Here is a 22,881-nt window from a genome sequence, read left to right as displayed (position 1 = left end):
GCTGGCGCTCCGTGCGTGGACAGCAAACGCCGCTGGAAGGGTAGAGGAGGGTGAATCCCTTTTTGCTATCATGTTTCCAGCCCTCTGGGAGACTCGAGGAGCAGGGGTCACATGTGATCCGTCCAAAACAACCCCCTGATTCCCTGCTCCAGACGCCCCCGGGGTTGGGAACTCTGCTGGGATCCGCCCCGGGGTGGGTTAGTGATGAAAAGTATCCCTGGGAACTGAACAACATAACTGTTGACAATCGTTGTTTAGAATTTAGCCTTTGCATGTTGGGAGTTGTCTGCCAAACGTGGCTATTTTCTTTTTTACAGAATTAATATTGAAGCATCCTTGCCAGCAAAAATGGATTCCAGAAGAGATGGCTTCTCGGAGGCTCCCCGCCCCAATGGTAAGAGACATCATCAGCAGGGGCGGGGTGGGGGGTGTTGGGGGGGTGCTTGCCTCCTCTTGACCGGAAGTGTTTGCCTCAAAGCTCTGTTGGATCATGGAGGTCCACGTTACAGGGAAAAGACCTTTCCAGCCTAGTTTTGGATGTAGCTAGACCTGGGCTAGTCTAGTTTCCTTCTCCCCTCCTTCCCCCCTTCCTCCCATCCTTCCCTCCTCCCCCCCGTCCTTCCTTCCTTCCTTCCTTCCTTCCTTCCTTCCTCCCTCCCTTCCTTCTTCCTTCCCTCCCTCCCTCCTTCCTTCCTTCCTTTCTTTCTTCCCTCCTCCCTCCCTCCCTCCCTCCTTTCCTCCCTCCCTCCCTTCCTACCCTCCCTCCTTTCTTCTTTCCTTCCTTCCTCCCTCCCTCCCTCCCTTCTTCCTTCCCTCCCTCCCTCCTTCCTTCCTTCCTTTCTTTCTTCCCTCCCTCCCTCCCTTCCTCCCTTCTTCCCTCCCTCCCTTCCTTCCCTCCTCCCTCCCTCCCTCCCTCCCTCCCTCCTTCCTTCCTCCTCCCTCCCTCCCTCCCTCCCTCCCTCCTTCCAACCCAGTGCTTACTGAGCCATGATTATTCTTGCTGGGGTCTTCACTAAAAAACACTAATTACTGCTCACATTGCAAGACCTCCCTTCAAATCTGAGAGCCTGAGGAAATACTGAGGTTCCAAATCCTATAGCTATGCTGGGGTCATTTTCCTTCTCTGAGAGTGGGGCTCATGCTATCGCGTCTCCGTCTGGGCAGTTGCATCCCAAACTTCCGTATTCCTTTCTCAGATGTGAGGAAGAGTGTCATGTGGGCAGCACCGTCTCCTCCCCTGGGGGTGTGCCCCGGTCAGCAGGTCACTGTGGGGTGGGAGGAGGCGCGGGGCAGCAACCTGGCTTTAGGAACCACCCCCCCCCCAACAAAACAGCACCCATCAGACTCGAGCACCAGTGACACGGGTCTGCAGAGAGGCCTGGCCTCCGCCCCACACCCAAGGTGCTCTCTTCCTAAGGTGTCAGGGACACAAGGACAGTTCAGGTGTTGTGTGGCGGACGGGGAGACCACTGGGACCACATACCTGCTGCCTGAGCTGAAACTAAACGTTCAATTTCAAGATACTTAAGGATGCGCACGCAGTTGTGAAAAATGCCGTAGACGGATCCCATGTGTTATTTCCATTCCTTGGACACTACCACAGCCAGGCAATTTCCTGGTGGGGCTTGACCAGGCGGCGGGGAGGAGCTTCCCGAGCGCCCCCCCCCCCCGCCTTACTTCTGTTGGTTCTAGGGGTCTCACCTCTTCCTGCTCTGAAGTCCATCTGCCAAACCAGGATCTTTAACTCCTTCCATTGTCCTATTTCTCCAGTAGTGGTTCCTGTTAGAAATTACAATGTTTAGTGAGCAAACAAAGAAGACGAAACCAAGCTCAGCCAGTGATCCAGAAACTCCTGCTTGTAGATGTAAGACATCTATCTGAAATTGTACTGGCCTGGCCCGCCGTACTATTTTGCATTCGAGTAATGAACGATTTTACGGATAATTTCAGAGCCTGTGTTCCAATACAGATAAGGCAAAGCGTTTCAGGTTGTTTTTAATCAGCAGTTAAGCGGCAGGCAAGCCGGGGGCCGGGGGGATAAGGCGGTGGTGCCATATTTAATGTGTTGGGGCCGCCTGAGGGAAAGCCAGATAGCATTTGACCGAGACGTCCGGTAAGTTCGATTCCTGGAGAATTTCCTTCGGTCTTGCTCAACTGTGCCAGTGACAGGTCTGACTTTCTCTGACACCAACCACATGCTCTCCAGAGGCACAGACACCTCATCCTGTGCCCTGACGCTCACAGGCAGATAGGGCGGTGCCGCTCCCCGTGTGTTTGGGATCCCTTCCGCAGCTGCAGATGTTACGTAACATCTGTTGACCTCTTTGCAGCATGAACGCCAGCTACGGAGTTGGCTGTGTGTCCTCTGAAGGAGGCAGCGCAATCCCAAGTCTGCACTGGGCCACCGACTCCACATGTTGTCGGAGACACATTAAGGCCCAAGAGTGTAGACAGACGGATCGGCTCAACAGAGGGCTCATACCCCGGTGGGGAGGAGGACAGCTGGCCACCAGAATGACTTGCACATGTCGCATGCATGCTCTTTCCTGTTTGTTCCACAGAGAGCTGGACGGAGGTCTCCTGCCACCCTGTGCTTCAACCCTCGGTGTGGCTAAAAGATAAAGTACGTGGAAGGAGAGGAAGCCAATGGATCGGGACCCTCAGCTTGCTGTTAGAGATGGTGTCACTCTAGGGGCGCCTGGGGGACTCAGTGGGTTAAGCATCCGACTCTTGATTTCAGCTCAGGTCATGATCTCGAGGTTCGTGAGTTCAAGCCCTGCATCAGGCATGGAGACTGCTTGGGATTCTCTCTGTCTCCTCTCTCTCTGCTTCTCCACCATGTGCTCTCTAAATAAATAAATAAATAAATAAACTTAAAAAAAAAGTGTCACTCTAGCCTCACGGTATACTAGGGACCCCCAGGGGGTGGGGGTTCCACAAGGTGAGTACAACATCCCCCAGTGCTCTGTGCATCCCATATGTCCAGGAACAGGGTCCGAGCAGGAGGCCAGGAGGCCAGTAAGGGGGCAGTAAGGCTGCGTGCTGGGGTAGCCTGGCCGATGCTGGCCATGCTAAGGTGCACCGTGGCAATATAAGGAAATGTGAACGAGGGCCCAGACCAGGGATCATGTAGCTTCACAGCCCTCTCCGCAGGTCACGTACAGGTGGCATCAGGCCACGAGGTTTGGGAGAATGACAAGATACAGAGAAAACTTACAACCCAAGGGGTGCCCAGGCAGGGAGACTTCACCCAGCCCTCAGGGGCCCAAAGCCACCTACTGGAGACGCACTCCTTAGTGGCATCTGGGGCGGGGCTCGCACAGACACCTGTGTGCAAGAGGTTCCTCTCCTAAGAGGCAATTGCAGGATCGAGACGACCATCTCAGGAAGTCAAGGAGAAATGTGTGTCACCCGCAAGTCCTCGTCACTCGCCACAGGCAGGTCAAAGAGGCTCTTCTAGCACATTGGTCTCAGTGGTTAGTGTAGGCTTCATGGCTCACCTCTTTAACTCTTGTGCAGAGAGAAGGTCACGAGAAGGCTCATGATCTCATGAGTCGTTTGAGCTGAGCTGTGTACCCCCACCCCAATTCACAGGTGGAAGCCCTGACCCCAAACAGGACTGTATGTGCAGAACCTCAGACAGGGACTGTATGTGCAGAAAGGGTCTTTAAAGAGGTAATTAAGTTCAAATGAGGCCATTAGGGTAAGCCCCAATCCAAGATGAGTAATGTCTTTATAGGGAGACGAGATTAAGACATAGACACAGAGGTGACCGGGTGAGGGTGTGGGGAGAGGACGGCCATCTATAAGTCATGGAGAGAGGCCTCAGAGGAACGCACCCGGCCGACACCTTGATCTCAGACTTGAGCCCTCCAGAGCTGTGAGACAATAAATCTCTGCTGTTTAAGCCACCCCCTCCTCTCGGCCCGGGTCTGAGGTGCTTCCTTATGGCAGCCTGGGGCAGATTAATACACGAGTGGTCTCTTGTTGGCTCATTTGCTGTGAGAAAAGCTGCATGAACCTCGGGAGAGTCCAACATGCTTTGATGTTAATGTGAATTCTTTGTTTTTAAAGAAGCCCCCCTTTCCCGCCCCAAGTAGTAAGAACATGCACTTAACCAACCAATAATGCAGTGTCTTTCTCCTGCTAGCTCCAATGACCGTCTATTCCAGAACCAAAGCCCAGGCACTTGGGGGATAAGCCAGCAGACCACTCTCCCTTCTCTGGGATGTTGGAAAACAGGGTAAAGACAGCAAAGATTTATTACTGCAGACCATACACAAAGATGGGCAGCACAGTAACTCCTGGAGTTGGGCTTTTGGTTGGGAGAAGACAGAGTGAAGACTGATGAAGGGCATTAATATTCCAGTGAAGAAATAGATGGCAGAATAATGAGTCTCATTCAATGGAAACGTTTGTTTGTTGAGAATGGCCAACAGTCCATTGAACCTTTGGCCCGAGGAAGACATTTAGAGCTTGTGAGGAGCTGTTTCAAAGACCTGGATGGCCAGAAATGGCCCTGCAGATGCAGACAAATAAAGGAAGTTTCCTGGAGGTGTTCCCTGAGCAGATCCAGAGGTGGACCCTCCACCCCCCACCCCTCCCGGAATCCTTGCCGGGCGCACCTTCGCCAATAGTCCTTGCTGGCAACAGTGGAACTGCTTCTCACATTAAAACGTGTCATTATAAAAGAGTGTACTCATGACCCAAGAGGAAATTTTAAAGATAAAGCTATACTCACATCAAATGCTTTTCTCCCCCATGTTTCCTTCCAGTTATTGTTCAAGCATATTTATTACTTTACAGTTATGATAACGAAATAATGCACCATCTTTTATCATTTTTTCCTTCTTTATTTTAAATTATTACCCTTGGGATAAAATCAGGAATGGTTGTGTTGGGTCAGCCAGCGTGAGCATGTTGCTAAACACGTTGTCCACCACCAGAAAGGGTATTGTCGGCTACACCGCATTCTCATTCTCACTGAGTATCTTAGTTACTATTTGTTTAAGTTCCTGTTTAAAAAGATGACAATTGATCCTTACTTTCTTAGAAACTTGGCTGTAGAAATCATGAAAAAGACAATACTTCTGCAAACTTGTTTGAAAACTGTAGATCTTTTTGTACAAATCATTCGATCATGTCCTTGACCTGTTTGCCTACTGAGATATTGGTATTTATTTATTTCCATACCAAACCTTTCATATCGTAGGAATGGTTTGCCCAGCCTATTATTTTTCCTTATCTCTTTTCATTTTAGTTATGAAGCATTGATATAGTTAAATGTGTTGGACATTTCTTTGCAATCCCATCCATTGGCTTTGGTCTTTGGACATTCCCTTGCCCTGGTGAGTCCTGGTGAGTGTTCCCTGATGGCCAGCCTGCTTCATCTCAGGTCCTCCCTTTCTGCTTTCCTTTGCATTTCCTGCTACACATGCTGGCCCTTCCCTTATCCTTGAATGGGGATGCCTGATTAGGAAGTTAAAATATAAGATGGCCAGGTGAATTTGGATTTTAGAGAAACAACAAATAATTTTTGGAATGAGCATGCCCCATGCAAAATTTAAGCCAGGCACTAAAAAATTTTGTTGCTTGTTTGAAATTCAAATTTAACTAGGCATCCTGTGTTTCATCCAACCACCCTAGCTTAGGGTCCTCTTTTGTGTCCTGTGTCAAGTCTTCTAACCAGGTTAAACATTTGTTCTCAGTCCTCAGGAGGAGGCGTGGCTTGCCCAAGACACAGAAGTGAGGCTCCTGTGTGCTGATCCCATGGATCCTCCTTTTCTGCTCACCAGGCCTGGGGTTGGGGGCTCTCACTGGTGCAGTCTTTAGTTTCTGCATCTATATTAGTGTGCTGGACCCACCACAGTGGAGTGACACAGACTGGGTGGTTTCAACAACAGAAGTCTATTTTTTCACTATTCTGGAGGCTGGAGGTCCAAAATCAAGGTTTCCTCTGGGCTGGTTTCTTCTGAAGCCTCTCTCCTTGGCTTGGGGATGGCCCTCTTCTCCCCGAGTCTTCACATACATGGCTGTCTCTCTCAGTTTCTGTGTCCTAACTTCCTCTTCTTATAAGAACATCTGTCCTATTGGATTAGAGCCCATCCTAATGACCTAACGTTAATTTAATTACATGTGTAAAGACCCTATCTCCAAATGTAGTCATATTCAGAGGTACTGGGGATTAGGATTTCAGCACATAAATGTAGGGAACACAGTTCAGCACATTACAGCATCCTCCACTCCCATGGCTATCTGTCCAAGGCATTTACCTTCTGCCTTGTTCTCTCACTTAACGGTATGTTTGTGGTCTTGAGGGTGTCCTCCTGTCCCTCTAGGATTGAAGCCGTCTGAAACCCTGGCAGTTCTTGAGGCATGCTGATTCCACAAGCCCTTCTCCCCAGGACAAGCTCCATTCTTTCTGGTGGGGCTTCCACGGGTGGGGTGCTGTCCACTGCGGATAGATTACCCAACACCAGGCAACACCCTTCTGGACTTCAAATTGGTTCAGGGCCCGGAAACTTCTGCTACATAGCCTCGCCCACCAGGACTGCCAGGTCCTGAGAGTTATCTGAATCACTCTGGAAAGTTTCTCTCTGCCTTTTGGTTGTTGGACTCCTGGCTTCCATCCCCAGGACTTGCCTTAGTGAACAGGTCAACTGTCTCCATTGTGTCTGTCACCTTCTGCCTTCTTCCCTTCCTCCGCAGGCCATGTTGTCCTGGAACTAGTGGGCCTCCCACCCAGATCCACCCAAGTCATAACTCTGTTCAACTCACAGTCGGCTTATCTGTTTCTTGGTTTCTAAGATTGTTTATAATCTACTTCTTCTAAAATTTATTGCATCAGAAGGCCTATAGTGTGATTCCATGGTTATGGATTTCTAGATTTTACAAACCATTACCAGGACCTCATACTCTTCATTAAATATTTATTTTCCTTCTCTGTTGTTTTCCTGATTCTTGTTCATAATGTACAAAATCCCCTTCCCCACGATCTATGCTGTAATGATGGATAGCCTCTCCATGTGTGGCTATCAAACACTCGACATGTGGAGAGTCCAAATTTCAAACGCTTAGTACCCAAGAAGAACATAAACAATATTGTTAATGACATTTCTTTAGATTGGTTGCATATTAAAATACTTCTGATATATAGGGTTAAATAAAATATATTATTAAAATTAGTTGTATACTTATTTCCTTTTACTTTTGTTAAACGTGGCTGCTAGATCATCAAAAATTCCATATATTCCTGGCTGAATTTCTATATACGATTGCCTTCATTTACCTCAAGGCATATGTACGATATTCCATCCATCTCTCTCTTGGTTTTTAAGCCAATATTATAATGTTTTAATTAATGTTTCTATTAAAATATATTTTAATATCTGCTGGAACTGTAAACATTTTCCCCATTAGTCTTATATTTCAGACAGTCTTTTGAAAGTCCAAGCCAATTTTTTGCCAAATCCATAAAGAATCTGTTTGAATTATTCATTCTTACATCTAGAAATACATTTCGGTTCTCAAATTGATTGTCTTTTATGACTTCTGATGGAACGTTGAGGTTTTATTTATATGTTGTCTATTTTCTCAAAATCATCTCTATTATACAATTTTTTAACACTATGGCAGGTGAGACCTTTACTGAGATACTATTAGTTTTTACACATTTGTCCTTTAAAGTTACTTAGCCAAACTGTTTTTAAACGATAGTATATTCCTAACGGCTACTCTTTGTGAAGAGAATTGTTCTCCCCTTACCATATGCATTCATTTTATTCTGTTTCCGATGTTATTATAATGTTACAATGACCAAGACTTCCAAACCTTAATAAATAATTGTGGTGGTAGTCGACATTGTTCCTGAAAATAATTTGCTAAATATTACTTTTTGGAATATTTACCCTTTGAACCTTGGCAACGCTTTTTCTTGGCTTTGATTGCTTTCAAGGACACCCGTTAGGGAGGCATTTTCCCTGTCCAAGTAAAATAAGCAGGCTAGAAAACAGAATTTCCTCCTGGCTTTCTGCAACCCACCCACTGTAAAAATAAAACAAAGCCATCATGGTTTGGTTCAGAGACATATTTTCACAGAGTGATGTGCCAGACTGTGGACAGCCCCTGATGCCCTGCAAAAATGTCAGTGGACAGACAGTTATACGTTCTCTTCCCTGGGCTCAAGTTCAAGAAACGCGGAGTTTGGGCTCGGCGTGGTGTCAGCACTCTAGATTTTACCGTTGGGTTATGGTCTGGGAAACCTGGTTTGAATGCACTTATGTATTAAATTTCAACTGAAAAACTCTCTCCGCATAACATATTCTTTTAATTACCAAATTCTCCAAACATCACTTAAACCTATCTTCTGCTGTACATCAAGGAACAAAGAAGCCACTAGGGTGTATCTTGGAGGAAATGGCAGCCTTAGAACGTTTGCAGGCTACTCTCCAGGAGAAAGCTCTTGCACGAAGGTGAGGGAGGAATGTCACGGAGCGTGCCCTGGGCCACGACGGCCGAGGCTGGGGCGTCCTCCAGAGACAGGTGCAAAATGCCTCCTCAGATGCAGTGCCAGGGGCAGCTGGACGCTGCCTGACTCCGGGTCCTGGAGAGAGGACATTTTGGTGACATTGGGGGCCAGATCGGGCACAACTGGGTGATGAGAAGTATTTTTAAAAATTTTTTTAATGTGTACTTATTTATTTTGAGGGAGAAAGAGAGAGAGAGCGCAGGCAAGGGGGAGAGAGAGAGGGAGAGAGAGAGAATCCCAAGCAGGTTCCACACCGTCAGCACAGAGCCCAATGTGGGGCTTGAACTGACAAACCCTGAGATCATGATCCGAGCCGATATCAAGAGGTCGATGCTTAACTGACTGAGCCACCCAGGCGCCCTGAGGAGTATATTGTTCACCTTTCCAAGTGTTGTCTGGTGAGGACACAGTCTAGAGCCCAGCATACTCTGGCACGCCTGTGCTGTGCAAGCCCCAGACATATCTCCACCCAAGTGTGCACAGCATGGCTCGTCACACACAGAGTGTGCTGCTCTGAATCTGACAGGAGCCCTCCCTTAGGGAACATCCTTGGGAAGCTGTCTTCTTCAATCAGCTAGTATCCCTCACCCCTCCCTTGGCCAATGAATTCAGATGGTGGAAGAGAATCTAGGGCCAGATTCCAAGAAATTCTTCTTTCCTCAACTGTCCAAATCATCCCTGCTGTTCTTTAAAAGGTCCTTGAGGCCCCACCCCGCTGTGGAGCTCCGTCCTCAAATGCGAGGGGTCACAAGATAGTCCCTCACGGACAGGTGAATGGACGCATGACGTGGACCCTCTGGGAAGCAAGCACGGAGACAGAGTGAGGACGGAAAATGGCTTTGAGAGGAAAAGGGAAGAAGCAGGAGCAGGTTCACAGTGCAAAGCTGACATCTTCCCTGCCTGCCCAACACTGAGCTCCGGAACAGGCCTGCTCTTTCAAGGAGTCCTGTGCTGCGTGGAAACGACCAGGACCTCGTACCGCACCCCTGCCTAGTCCTGGTGGGAGCGCCCCAAGATCAGCGTGGTCCTGGGTCAAAAACAGGGGGCGACCTGTAAGTTGTCACCCACATCTGTCGGCCAACCACCGCTCTCAGCCTGAAGGGGAATCCCAGCTCGCTCATAACAGGGACGGTTGATAACCTCTGTGTAGTCTTGTCAGCTCCAGCAGGAAGATTCCCATCCCCTTAGCACGTCGTCTACACCGGGATCCAGTTCCTTTCTGAAACAAGAACCGGTCTTGCTCACCCCTTTTGGCTCACGCTTCTGGCCACGGTGCTGTGGGACCCCCTTCTGACCTTCCCTGGGACACCTGGCTGGGCCGGGCCATGAACAGGGCAGAAGCAGCTTCCTAGAAGCCTGGGTTTCTTCACCCTTTGGGAGTTAAGACTTGATAATCTTTAGAGTAAACCTCCCTCCCCCCTGAGGCTGGGAGGGGTGATAATGTGTTATCTCTTCTGCTGAGCCCTTTGTAAACACTTACGTCATTCAGCTGATAGGAGACCAGATAAGGGAGGGACCCCGAGTCCCCTTTGAAAATGGTCACGAATCCAAACAAAGATTCTTGGATGGATCATTCTGCTCTGGTTCATATTAGCTCTGCAATTAAGAGGCTTACACAGCGCAGCCCTCAAAGGGGGCTTCTTTACCACATGAAAGGAAGGAAAGGTTGGCCCTAAAAGGAGGCTGTCCTCAGCTTTTCTTGGCTATTTTTCCCAGGCCTCGGAAAAGGCCAGTGCTTTTAAAAGAAGAGGTCACTCAGAGGAAAAGACAATCAGAAGCAGGCTGCGTAAAGTGGCCCTTCCCAAAGCAGAGCGTTTCCTTTCCTTCCTTTCCCAGGCCATGCTGGCTCAGACCTGCCTTTCACAGACTGACATAAAGGAAAACGGGACGCAATTTGGAGAGGGTGTCAAAGTGGGTGGAGAGGAGCTTCGTGACTCCCCAGGCCTCGCCATCCTCTGGGTCAGGTGACAATGCCAGGTTGGATCACTCTGGAGGTGCCAGTGTCCTCCAGACCTAGGAGGAAGGCAGGACAAGGTGTCTGCCACCCCCAGCCCAGCCAGAGGCACTAAGGATCCCGCACCTGCTGCTTCAGCCTCTAGGGTTTTCCCCACATGTGCATGTGGGAGAGGCTAGACCCTCCCTTCCCACCCCCACCCCCAGAAAGGAGCCCCCTGGAGTATCTCAAGGTCACACGGTCTATCCTTTTTATGTTTCTATTCCAGGACCTCGGTCAGGACCTGGCCCCAAGTAGGTAGGTATCTGGTATATATTTTTTAAAAGGAGACTTTGAGGGTTCTTGGAGAAGGAAAAGATCTTATTGTGGTCTTCCTCTCCTTTTTTGTCTTTATTTATTTATATTGAGATAGAGAGAGAGCACGCGGGAGAGGCAGAGAGAGAGACAGAGAGAGAGAGAGAGAGAGAGAGAGAGAGAGAATCCCAAGCAGGCTCCTCACTGTCAGCACAGAGCCCGATGCAGGGCTTGAACTCACGAACCGTGAGACCATGACCTGAGCTGAAGCCAAGAGTCGGAGGCTTAACCGACCCAGCCACCCAGGAGTCCCCCCTTCTCCGTCCTTTTAAAGTGATGAACTCCAAATCTGCACCTAAGAAACCTAAGGTCGGACAACCATTTTGCACACGGATATGGAATGGAACTCAGGATTGCCTCCCCACGCCCTCCTTCCCCGGTTAGCAGTGTGGGTAGCGGTGACCCCACCCTCGGCACAGGATACCAAGTGTCCCTGGCAGAGTGGACACGTCAGGTAAATCACGACCTCAGAGCATGCCATTCTCCCCGTCACTGGGGTTGGTTCAGGAGCGTTCCATCAGATCAAAGCTCAGGTCTTGGTCAGAACTGAATGAGGAAGCAGGTGGATTTGGCGGCTGCTGCCGCCATCTCGCCAGCATGGGGGAGGGGTGGCCAACAGAGAGAGGTGGGCAAGTCTGAGTCAGGGTCCAGAGGAAAGGACGCCTGGATACCGAGCCCACCTCCGAATTTTTTCTGTCTTTGCTATGTAACCCAGTGTGAGTCAGGTGGTCTGAGATTTGAAACCAAAAGGATGTGGATGACAGGGCGTGTCAGGTAAGACGTGCTGTTGGCTGGACCATCAGAACGTCAACGCATCGGCGTCTTCTGACACCGGTTCTCTCTCCCCTTGAAAGAGCTGTACGCGGAGTGGGTTTACAACCTTTCTCCTCCTTGACGCTCCGGTCCATGAAGGACAGTTTGGGATCCACTCTTGGCTTTCTGGACTGGCGTGCCTTCGATGGTGCCCGTGTGGCCAGAGGCCGGACTGCACGGGCTGGGGAGCCGGGAGGGAGCAGTTCCAGCGGAGGGCAGGGACACCCCCTGAGCTCCCGAAAACGTGCCTGCGTTTCGGTTCCGGCTTCAGCATTACGAGGAGCTGTGTCACCAGTGGGCCTTGCCCTGAGAGCGGGAACCCCGTCGTGTGCCCTCCGTCCCCCCCGGGGGCACCCTTGCCCAGCAGGTGTGATACATCGCAGGGCTCGCTCTGCTGAAGGCAGGCAGGCTGTCCTCAAAACAAGCAAAACCCAAAGCAGAACAGTTGTTTTACAAGTAACACATGCTCGTTTCAGAAAACAAACACAAAGAAGAAAGCAAGGAACCCCACCGTCCAGAGATTGGAACGACCTGTGTCCTTTTCAGGGATTATTTCTCACGGCCCTAAACAAACCTTTAAGCAACATAGAGATACGAAACGTATACAAGTCCTAATAACAGTGCAGCCTGCCACATTTTCACAGATTGTACACATCCGTGCAACCCGCTACCCAAATAAACAGCTTTGGCCACAGCGAGAAGCACTTCCTGCGCCCCTCCTGGTCCCCCCACCCCCTCGCCTCCGGGGTGACAGCACCACGGATTACGTTTTCCTCTTATCTTCGAACTTGACGTAAATGGAATCACACAGTATGCCTCGTTTTTGGAACCGGATGTTTGTACTCAACATCGTGTTTCTGAGACCCCCACCCCCACATAGCTGCTCCTTGTCGCTGCTCTATGGCGTTCTCTTGTGTGAGCAGAGCTCACTGTATTTACCCGTGTTCCATTTATTGACATCTGTGTCCAACCTTAGCCGATCCAGTTTTCCCAAGTGGTTGTAGGGAGTTACGCTCTCACGGGCAGCGGAGGAGCGAGCGAGTCGCTCTGTCCACAGTGTGGCCAACGCTGTATTTTCCTCCCCGTGTAGCGGCTGTGTGGATGGTTTCATTTGTGAGGTGCCCATTCATATCTTTCACCTGTTTGGCCAATAGGCTACTCATTTTCTTTTTTGTACTGATTTGTAGGAGTTCTTTATAATTCTGGTTGTAAATCCCTTTCAGACGCATGTGCAGCAAATCTCCCCTGCTCTGTGGCTTGCATTTCTATTCCTCAAGATATTAAAATGTTATGCTAATCCTTTTTTCCCTTACAGTTCAGCAATTTTATGTTCTGCTTAAGAATTCTACCTGCTTCAAAAAAAAAAAAAAAAAGAGAATTCTACCTACTTCATATTCATAAGGATGCTCTGTTTTTTTCTACATCGTTCACTGTTTTTCCTTCAACGTTTAAATCTATAATAAATCTGGGAGTGATTGTTTTATGGTGTGTGTTTTCCCAGGAGGATATCCAATTGACTCAGCATATTTCCAGTCTTTTACCAAAAATATTATGAATATATATATATATATGCATGCTTATTTATAATATATATCAATGCATATAGAATGTTTTTAACATTGCTTTTTAAATTAATGTTGACTAAGTGTCATTTATATCCACCAAAGCGTAATTGTTCGTGCCTGCATAATGTTTCATTATATCGATATGGCAATTCATTTAGCCTTTCCAATGTTGTTAGCCAAATTATTGCAAGATTTTCATACTTATAAGTGAGACTGAGAAAACGCTAGGTACGTATTGCAATATTTCAGTGTGTGTACCTAGGACAGAGTCTAGAAAGATTGACCCAAATGAACACTTTAAGGCTGTTCATCGTTATTGCCAAAATTGCTTTCCAGAAGATTTGTTGGGACATAATATTCCGTAAAAAGTTTTTATTCTCTCCATGTCACCGCGATTTGTCAGCATTGAGGATTGTCATTGAAATCTTTTGACAATTGTATAGACAATAAATGACATTTGATGTCGTATTGCATGTTCTTTTAAAAGTGACTGGAAAAAACACTTTGTTTCTATTTCATGTGCAGAGAAAACTGTTGCAGAGAATCAGCGCTTTCTCTTATATTAAAGGCGTTGCTGTTGTTTTTATTGGTTGTCTGAGCTGTGGACAGAAGAGGTCGAAACCAGCCATGTTCGACACAGATTTGTTCCAAGGCCTTCAAACTTCGCTTATTTATTTAGGAATTTTGTATTTTCGTGTAGTTGAGCCTGTCAATTTCCATTTTTATTATTTCTCCCATTACTTTCAGTCTCAAGAGCTTAGATTAAATGTTGCCTTCTGTGGATTACTTTTGCATCTAACTCTGTCCAAAGCTTATTCCGCTGCTTTGATGTAAGACCTGGATGGAAATGCGAATCCTCTCCCCCAACCCTGCACAACGAGCTAAATTTCTCAGCAACCCAGTGACACCATGGATAGCCCTGTGTTATCCTAGCAGTGGACGTGAGAATTCCACACAGGTGGAGAAGTAACGTTGATTGGACCATTCTGCTGATGGTCTGGCACAGAGATGAACCACTGGAGGCCTACATGACCCGGTGCTGAAGGCCCACAGAGGGAAGAAGGTGTTCTGAGACTCCCATGGAGGCATTGACTTTTTTTGGGAGAGTGGGGAATGCTGAGGAAGGCAGGAAATGGGGGTGGGTTTGGAAAGCAATGGTGCCAGTGAAGTTTGGTGGTGGGGCGGCCAACTCGGACAGCCTGCACCGGTCCTTAGCAGGTGATGCCTACAGTGTCCCTGCCGTTCATGGCATCTTGGCAGTGGAAACCCCTCCTTTCACATCGCCAACCCCCAGACCCCAGAGTGCTCAAATTACTTTGAGTTTGTGGCTTTTTATGAGGCACAGAGAGGTGTGGGGTTCACATCTGTGCTATGCACACGGGAACAGGAGCCTGGACGCGGAGGCTGTGGGATGTCCTCAAAAGTGTGGGGGTTTAGGGTAGGGCCTGAGGCTGCCACGCACCGGGGCCTTGGCAGGAGACTGAGCTATCTATGCCTGGTTCTTGAGGAGCAGGGAGGCCCCCAGCTCACATCTATGGGCTCATTTTGCCTACTTTGTTGCTTGCCATTTATTTTAATTCCTTCCTTTATCAGCAGAGCTGACATAGGATTCCACATTGCTTCTCTTTGAAATCTGAATTTCCGAGCTCCTTGCATCAGCGATGTGGTTGCAACCAGAACTCTTGCTTTCTTTCTCTTAACCATCTCAACAATGTTTTAAAATGTTTAGTTATTTTTGAGAGAGAGAGGGAGACACAAAATCCGAAATGGGCTCCAGACTCTGAGCTGTCAGCACAGAGCCCAAAGTGGGGCTCGAACCCACAAGCAGCAAGATCATGACCTGAGCCAAAGTTGGACGTTCAACCGACTGAGCCTCCCAGGTGCCCCTTAACTATTTTTAAGTGTACAGTTCAGTAATGTTGGGTACATGCACATTGTGGTGCAACCAATCTCTGGAATTTGAAATTGTACCTTGTAGACACTAGCCTTCCTCCCCTCCCTGCCCCCCCGCCTCCAGCCCTTAACCATCTTCCCTCTATGTTCTGTCTCTGTGAATCTGACCACTCTAGGAACCTCATATATGTGGAATCATACAGTATCTTTGGTGATTGCCTTTATTTCACTTGGCATATGTTCTCAAGGTCTGTCCATGTATCAGAACGTCCTTCTTTTTTAAGGCTGAATAACACGCCATTGTGTGGACAGATTACATTTTGTTTCTCCATTCTTCTTTCGATGATGACCTAGCTTGCTTCCACCTTTTGGCTCTTGTGAAAACCGCAGCCCATTTTTGGGGGTTGATGGGGAGAAAACTGTAGAGCTCTCCAGGACATGTGGTCTGTCTGTAACTCCCAAGTCCTTGGATGGCCTTTGAAAAGAAAGACCTTGGGGCGCCTGGGTGGCTCAGTCGGTTGAACGTCCAACTTTGGCTCAGGTCATGATCTCACGGTTTGTGGGTTTGAGCCCTGCGTCTGACTCTGCGCTGACAGCTTGGAGCCTGGAGCCTGCTTTGGATTTTGTGTCTCTGCCTCTCTCTGCTCCTCCCCTGCTCTCACTCTGTCTGTCTGTCTGTCTCTCTCTCTCAAAAATAAATAAAGGTTTTTAAAAAAATTTAAAAAAAAGAAAAGAAAAGAAACAAAGACCTTGTCCTGCCTCAGGGTTATTACCTGAGTGTCATGACACTGGGGGCACTGGGTGATGCTCTGACTCCACACCCTTCTTGACACAGCCCTATGTCACCACAGAGGACATGTAAGGGGCTTCTGCTCTGCTATGAGGCTCTCACCATGCCCTGGATGAGGTTGATTCTAATGTGAACCTCCCACCCAGTTACTCTTGGAAATTTTAGGGACTCTACTGACCCAATCCCCACCCCCCTGCATAAGCATCATGGTTTTCTGTTTTCAGAAGGCTCCAAAGAGAGAAGTTTTCTGAGCTACAGAACAGGTGACACTAAGGATATCACACCAGCACAGCTGAGCTAGGTGTTTCCTTTCTTAGATGCTCTAAGCAGAAGGGGGCCTACTTCATTGTTTTGTTCATGGCATCCTCTAAGGTAATGGAGTCTGGCCTCTGAGTCATCTTCATTCATTCATTCATTCAATCATTCATTCATCCATCCATGCATCCATTTTTTTGTTCAACAAATATCCAGCAGGAGCTGATTATACATCAGTCACTGTGCTAGATATGTTGGCTATAGATATGAATAAGAATTCCAGCCATGGAAGAAATGGCTGTACCATGGGACACACACACACACACACACACACACACACACACAGTCATGCACTGTGACAGAAGTCCTAGAATGGAGTTATGGACAGTGAGCCCTGCTCATTGTCCAGCCTTCGCCTGTTGACTATAGATTCACAGAGGGCTATTGTGAGGATGGCTACCTTAACATTTTCATGATGAAAACACTGAAGTTCAAGGAGGTGAGCTGACTATCTAAGGACACCAGCTGGTTTGTGGCAGATTTTTCCTGACCCGGGGCGCCCACTTCTGTGTTACAGTTCAAAGCTGGCCTCGGTCTTTGTCTCGGTGGGCTCTGAAGGGGTGCTGAGCTCCAGACTTTCAGTCAGAGATTGTGTCTTCCCCTATCTAATTCCTCGCTGAAATGACATTCTGCTTGAGGCTCGCCCTTCCTGGGGCATGCAAGTTTTATCTCATATCCTGTGGGACAATAGCTGGAGTGTGTCTGCAAGATTACCAAATGGTCCATTTGCATAAACAAAATCCATCAACCTCCGTCCTGCCAGGAGGGGTGAGCACAAGCTGGCTCCAGGGAACTTTCGTTACCAGTCTGAGCTTGTGAGGCTCAGCAGAGAAGAATGTGGCTGCACTCAGAAATGCCCCTGCCCACTGTGCATGCTTTGTCTTGTTCCTGGGTCTGTGTCCTCTGTGAGGCATTCTGACGGATGCCCCTGTTTCTACCTGCCCAGGATCCTTTCTCCCATATCCTGGTAACAAGTCCTTGACCTTCATTTGGGGATGCACCACGTTCTGCTTCCACCACCGCTCCAGGTGCATCCAACACCATCCATGGGGGAAGATGGTCCAAACTAAACAAATGAGATCCTCTCTGATGTTTAAACATCCAGCCGAGTGGGTCAGGGTCGGACCCTGGCTCAGACATGTCAGTCATGAAAGCTGAGTCCTGAGGAATCCGCCCATCAGTTTTTGCCATCTACAGACCCTGCAACTGTCGGCTTTTAGCTGTCTATTTTGTGAGACATTCCCTGTATTTGTCCTACAGAACACTATTTTGCTTTAGTTACTCATAGTCTACTCTTGTTATCTGCAACTACAGAATCCTGACTGACAATCGTGAAGACCGAGTAGGCCCACGAGGGTCAACGAAGCAGGAGCAAGGAGAGAAGTTTAAGAATGAGGCACCAAAAATGAGGATAAAGAGCAGGTTCAGTGTCATTGAGGAACCACAGCCAGGATAGGTTTGGGATAAACGGGAAAGAGAAACTCCGGTGCAGGCACTGAAGCTGCCCAGGAAATGGAAGGATGTGACTTCACCCAACGTGAACCCCCGAGTCCTCGTACACACAGCGCAGATGGGCTGCGTCAGGAAATCTTTGAATTCTGCAGAGCCCGGTTCACACTCCTACACTGCAGTCCACATGAAGCGGAATGTCCGGCTCGTGTGTCCATCTGTGACTTTACACAGCCCCAAGTACCAAAGGACAAACACGTGGTCTAACCATGAGACTACGTTTTGGCTCAGAGCTCTTCATGACCTCCTTTAGCCCTCCGGAGAATGAGGCAGATGACGAAGGCACATGCCAAGTCCGGACCAAAGGAGCTTTCCTTCTGGGGTTCAGCAATAGTTGTTTACAAGGCAATTTGACTTGTAATGAATGAACTTCATTTCCCAACGGACCGGAGCTTTTTAAAAAAGATTTTATTTTAATTCCAATTAGTTACCGCTGTATGTTAACAGTGTTATATTAGTTTCAGGTGTACAATATAGCAATCCAACACCTCCATACATCACCCTGTGCTCATTACAACAGGTTCACTCCTCAATTCCCATCACCTATTTAATCCATTCTCTTCACCCAACTCTGCTCCGGTAACCGTGAGTCTGTTCTTTATAGTTAAGGGTCTGTTTCTTTCTTTCTATATCTCTTTCTCTTATTTTTTTTCTTTCTGCTTGATTTTTTTGTGTGTCTTAAATTCCACACACGAGTGAAATCATATGATATCTGTCTTTCTCTATTTCACTTAGCATTATACTCTCCAGCGCCATCCATGTTGTTGCAAATGGCAAGATTTCATTTGTTTTTATGGCTGAGTAATATTCCATTGTGTGTGTGTGTGAGTGTGAGTGTGTAACACACACACACACGTCTTCCTGATGGATAGATGTTTCCATATCTTGGCTCTTGTAAATAACGTTGCTATCAACATGGGGGTGCATGTATCCCTTTTAATTAGTGTTCTTGTTTTCTTTGGGCATATATCCAGTAGCATAATTGCTGTGGATCATGACGTAGTTCTATTTTTAACTTTTTTGAGGAACCTCCATGCCATTTTCCACAGTGGCTGCATCAGTTTGCATTCCCACCAACAGCGCACACGGGTTCCTTTTTCTCCACATCCTCGCCGACACTCATTATTTCTTGTGTTGCTGATTTCAGCCATTCTGACAGGTGTGAGGTGATATCTCATTATGGTTTTGATTCGCATTTCCCTGATGAAGAGTGATGTTGAGACTCTGTCCATGTATCTGTTGACCATCTGGACGTCTTCTTTGGAGGAATGTTTGTTCATATCTTCTGTCCTTTTTTAATTGGATTTTTTTTTTGGTTGTTGAGTTTCATAAGTTCTTTATATATTTGGATGTATAATCCTTTATGGGATATGTCATTTGCAAATTTTTCTTCCATTCTGTAGGTTGCCTTTTAGTTTTATTGATTGTTTCTTTTGCTGTGCAGAAATCTTTTATTTTGATGAAGTCCCAATAGGTCATTTTTACTTTTGTCCCCTGGCCTCAGGAAACATATCTAGAAAGAATTTGCTATAGCCAATGACAAAGAGGTTAGTGTGTTTTCTTCTTGGAATTTTATGGTTTCAGGTCTCACATTTAAGTCTTTTTTTTGAGAGAGAAACAGAGACAGTCCACATGGCAGAGGGCAGAGAGAGGGGAGAGAAACTTAATCAGGCTCCACACTTAGGGGAGCCCGACGCAGGGCATGATCTCATGACCCTGAGATCATGACCTGAGCCAGAATCAAGAGCCAGACACTTAACTGACTGAGCCACCCAGACGCCCCTCACATTTAGGTCTTTAATCCATTTTGAATTTATTTTTGTATCTGGTGTAAGAAAGTGGCCCAGTTTCATTCTTCTGCATGCAGCCGTCCAGTTTTCCCAACATCATTTGTTGAGGAGACATTCGTGTTCCCATTGGATAGTCTTTCCTGCTTTGTTGAAAAGTAATTGACCATATAATTGTGGGTTTATTTCTGGATTTTCTATTCTATTCCATTCATCTATGTGTCTATTTTTGTGCCAACTCCATACTGTTTTGATTACTACAGGTTTGTAATATAACTGAAGCCCAGAATTATGATATTTCCAGGTTGCTTTTCTTTTTCAAAGTTGCTTTGGCTATTCAGCGTCTTTTGTAGTGCCATACAAATTTTAGGATTGTTTGTTCTAGTTCTGTGAAAATGCTGTTAGTATTTTGATAGGGATTGCATTAAATGTGTAGATTGCTTTGGGCAGTATAGACATTTTACCAATATTTGTTCTTCCGATCCATAAGCATGGAATGTCTTTCCATTTCTTTGTGGATTCTTGAATTTCTTTCATCAGTGTTTTATAGTTTTCAGAGTACAGGTCTTTCAGCTCTTTGATTAAGTTTATTCCTTAATCTCTCTTTTTTTGAGTGCAATTGTAAATAGGGTTGTTTTCTTAATTTCGCTTTCTGCTGCTTCATTATTGGTGTATAGAAATGCAACAGATTTCTAAACTTGATTTTGTATTCTGTGACTTTACTAAATTCATTTATCAGTTCTAGCAGGTTTTTTTTGTGGGGTCTTTAAGATTTTCTATGTAGAGCATCATGTCACCTGCAAATAGTGACAGTTTTCCTTCTTTACCAATGTCTTTTATTTCTTTTTGTTGTCTGATTGCCTTGTTTAGGACATCTAGTACTATGTTGAATAAAAGTGGATATCTTTATCTTGTTCCTGACCTTAGGGGAAAAGCTCTCAGTTTTTTCCCCATTAAGGATGATGTTAGCTGTGGGTTTTTCATATATGGCCTTTATTATGCTGAGCTATGTTCCCCCTAAACCTACCTTGTTGACAGTTTTACATCATGAATGGATGTTGTACTTTGTCAAATGCCTTTTTCTGCATTGAAATCATCATATGGTTCTCATCTTTTCTTTTACTGATGTGATGTATCACAGTGATTGATTTGAGAATATTGAACCATCCTTAACCACCCAGAAATAAATCCCACTTGATTGTGGTGAATGATTTTTTTTTAAATATACTGCTAAATTTGGTTTGATAGTATTTTTTTGAGAATATTTGCATCTATGTTCATCAGGGATATTGACTTGTAGTTATCTTTTTTAGTGGTGTCTTTATCTGGTTTTGGTTTCAGGGTAATCCTGGCTTCATAGAATGAATCTCAAAGTTTTCCTTCCTCTTCTGTTTTTTTTAATACTTTGAGAAGAATAGATATTAACTCTTTTTTAAATGTTTGGTAGAATTCACCTATAGAGACATCTGGTCCTGAACTTTTGTTTGTTGGGGATTTTTTCTGATTACCGACTCAATTTCTTTGCTGGTTATTGGTGTGTTAAAATTTTCAAATTTCTTCCTATTTCCGTTTTGCCAAATGACCAGGGATTTTTGACCCCTGCATTCCAGGAAAGTGTTCAGGGTTCTGAGTCTAAATACCGTCCTTCATTTGCCCTGTTCCTGGGCCACATGCTCTTTTTCTATAGCTGGGTCAGAAACTGTTCAGGACCTTCTGGGTACCCTGGGCAGGCTACAGTTCTCCTTGCCCTGACTAATCCCCTCCTAGCAACTGACTCACGCCCGGACCTTCAGCATGACACTCTGATCTTGCATTGCTTTATGTTGGATTGCTACCAGCTGCAGAGCAGAGAATAGGATTTTCCTACCATCACATCAAAAGCAGTCCAGGATTAATGCCGGTGACTCAGAAGTTTGATGAAACTCTCAGAGAAGTGGGCTTCTATCCATTTCTGGGTCACTGGCCCCTTTGAAAATAAGAAGACAGTTATAAACACTCTTAAAAACACACCCGTAGTTTTGGGATGTTTGTGGGGCCTCCTCAACATATCTATTGAAGTGTAACTAGGGTACAGAGCTATCTCCAGTCCCGTGGAATCCTCATACACCATCCCGAGTTCCTCAGAGTCTCTTGCAGGAAACAGCCACTGTGTCGTTCCACATACTAGACTCCAGAGGCTGCCCCTGAATCTATGAATCAATGGAGGAGCATAGGATCAAGAGGAAGTCCCTAAATGTAACCTAGATTATCATTGGAGAAGGTTGGGAGGACACTATCCCTAGGACTCTCACCTTCCTCCAGGGAAAACCTTAGATCCAACCCAAGTCAGTCCCAGCTCAGGATGATGCTGAGGAGGAGGAACCCTTATAAACCCGCTCTGGATGCATAATCCCAGCGTGGGCTGTGACAAAGACACACGTTAGTCTCCAAATGCAGAAGCACACATGCACACACACACAGACGCATGCACACACTCACATGTAGATACATGTGCCCACATGGACACACTGCAGGCACATACGTGCGCACACACAGAGACATTAGAGATGCACTGAATACATGTATTGGTCAAATGTTGAATGACCAAATATTAAAATCAACAACTGACTGACACTAAGATCAAAGTATCTGGGTTTTAATAATAAAAAAATAAAATTCAAATTTATTTAAACTTTTATTTAAATCTTATTTATTATTGTGTTTTTATTAAAATTTTAGAGACCAAGGGGTGACTGGGTGGCTCAGTCAGTTGAGCGTCCCACTCTTGAGGCTGGCTCAGGTCATGATCCCAGGGTCATGGGATCAAGCCCGGCATCGGGCTCTGTGCTGAGCGTGGAGTCTGCCTAAGCTTCTCTCTCTCTCTCTCTCTCTCTCTCTCGCTCTCTCTTTGCCACTGTCTCTTGCTTGTGCACTTTCTCTTTCTCTCTCTCAAAAAAATGTAGAGACCAAAATGTTGAAGTTTGGCAGTGTGGTGCAGGAGCGATGATCTCTTGGCACGGGCACCTCTCACTCCTGGCACCCTACTGCACATTTGCACCATGAAACAGAGAAGGGGGGGATGTCCTCCAATACTTTGCTCCTCCTCTGACCTCAGTTGAAAATGGGTTCCTGAGATTTAATTCCTTCATATTCTTACACTGTTTATTGTGTCTTGATTATTCCATTTGCTAAAGATCATAATTTTGGATTTTTGCCTTTTATAATATTTCAAGATGGCAAATGTTGACATTTCTGTTTTTAATTCTTCCATATAAGGTGTGAAGTATTCTCAAGTGGATTGTTTTTTCTTAAAACACTCATGAGCTAAATGGAATTAAATAATAAAAAATAGAAATACAGTTATTTATTGTGTTTACTGTTATAAATACCAGCAC

The 22,881-nt window shown here is 46.4% G+C and overlaps 1 long non-coding RNA gene across 1 annotated transcript in view; it reads right to left on the bottom strand.

Moving 5' to 3' along the window:
* Positions 1-1,701: 1,701 nt before the first annotated feature.
* The window catches only part of LOC122241491, a 36,516-nt gene continuing 15,336 nt past the window's right edge, over positions 1,702-22,881 (bottom strand). The window contains exons 3-4 of the long non-coding RNA XR_006221659.1: positions 21,375-21,473; positions 1,702-1,779 (exon numbers count right to left, since the gene is read on the bottom strand). This is a non-coding gene — a long non-coding RNA (uncharacterized LOC122241491). The remainder of the gene's footprint in view (positions 1,780-21,374; positions 21,474-22,881) is intronic.

The sequence above is a fragment of the Panthera tigris genome, chromosome C1 (genome assembly GCF_018350195.1).
Source record: "Panthera tigris isolate Pti1 chromosome C1, P.tigris_Pti1_mat1.1, whole genome shotgun sequence".
In the NCBI taxonomy this organism is placed as follows: domain Eukaryota; kingdom Metazoa; phylum Chordata; class Mammalia; order Carnivora; family Felidae; genus Panthera; species Panthera tigris.
This window is presented reverse-complemented; position numbering and strand designations above follow the sequence as displayed.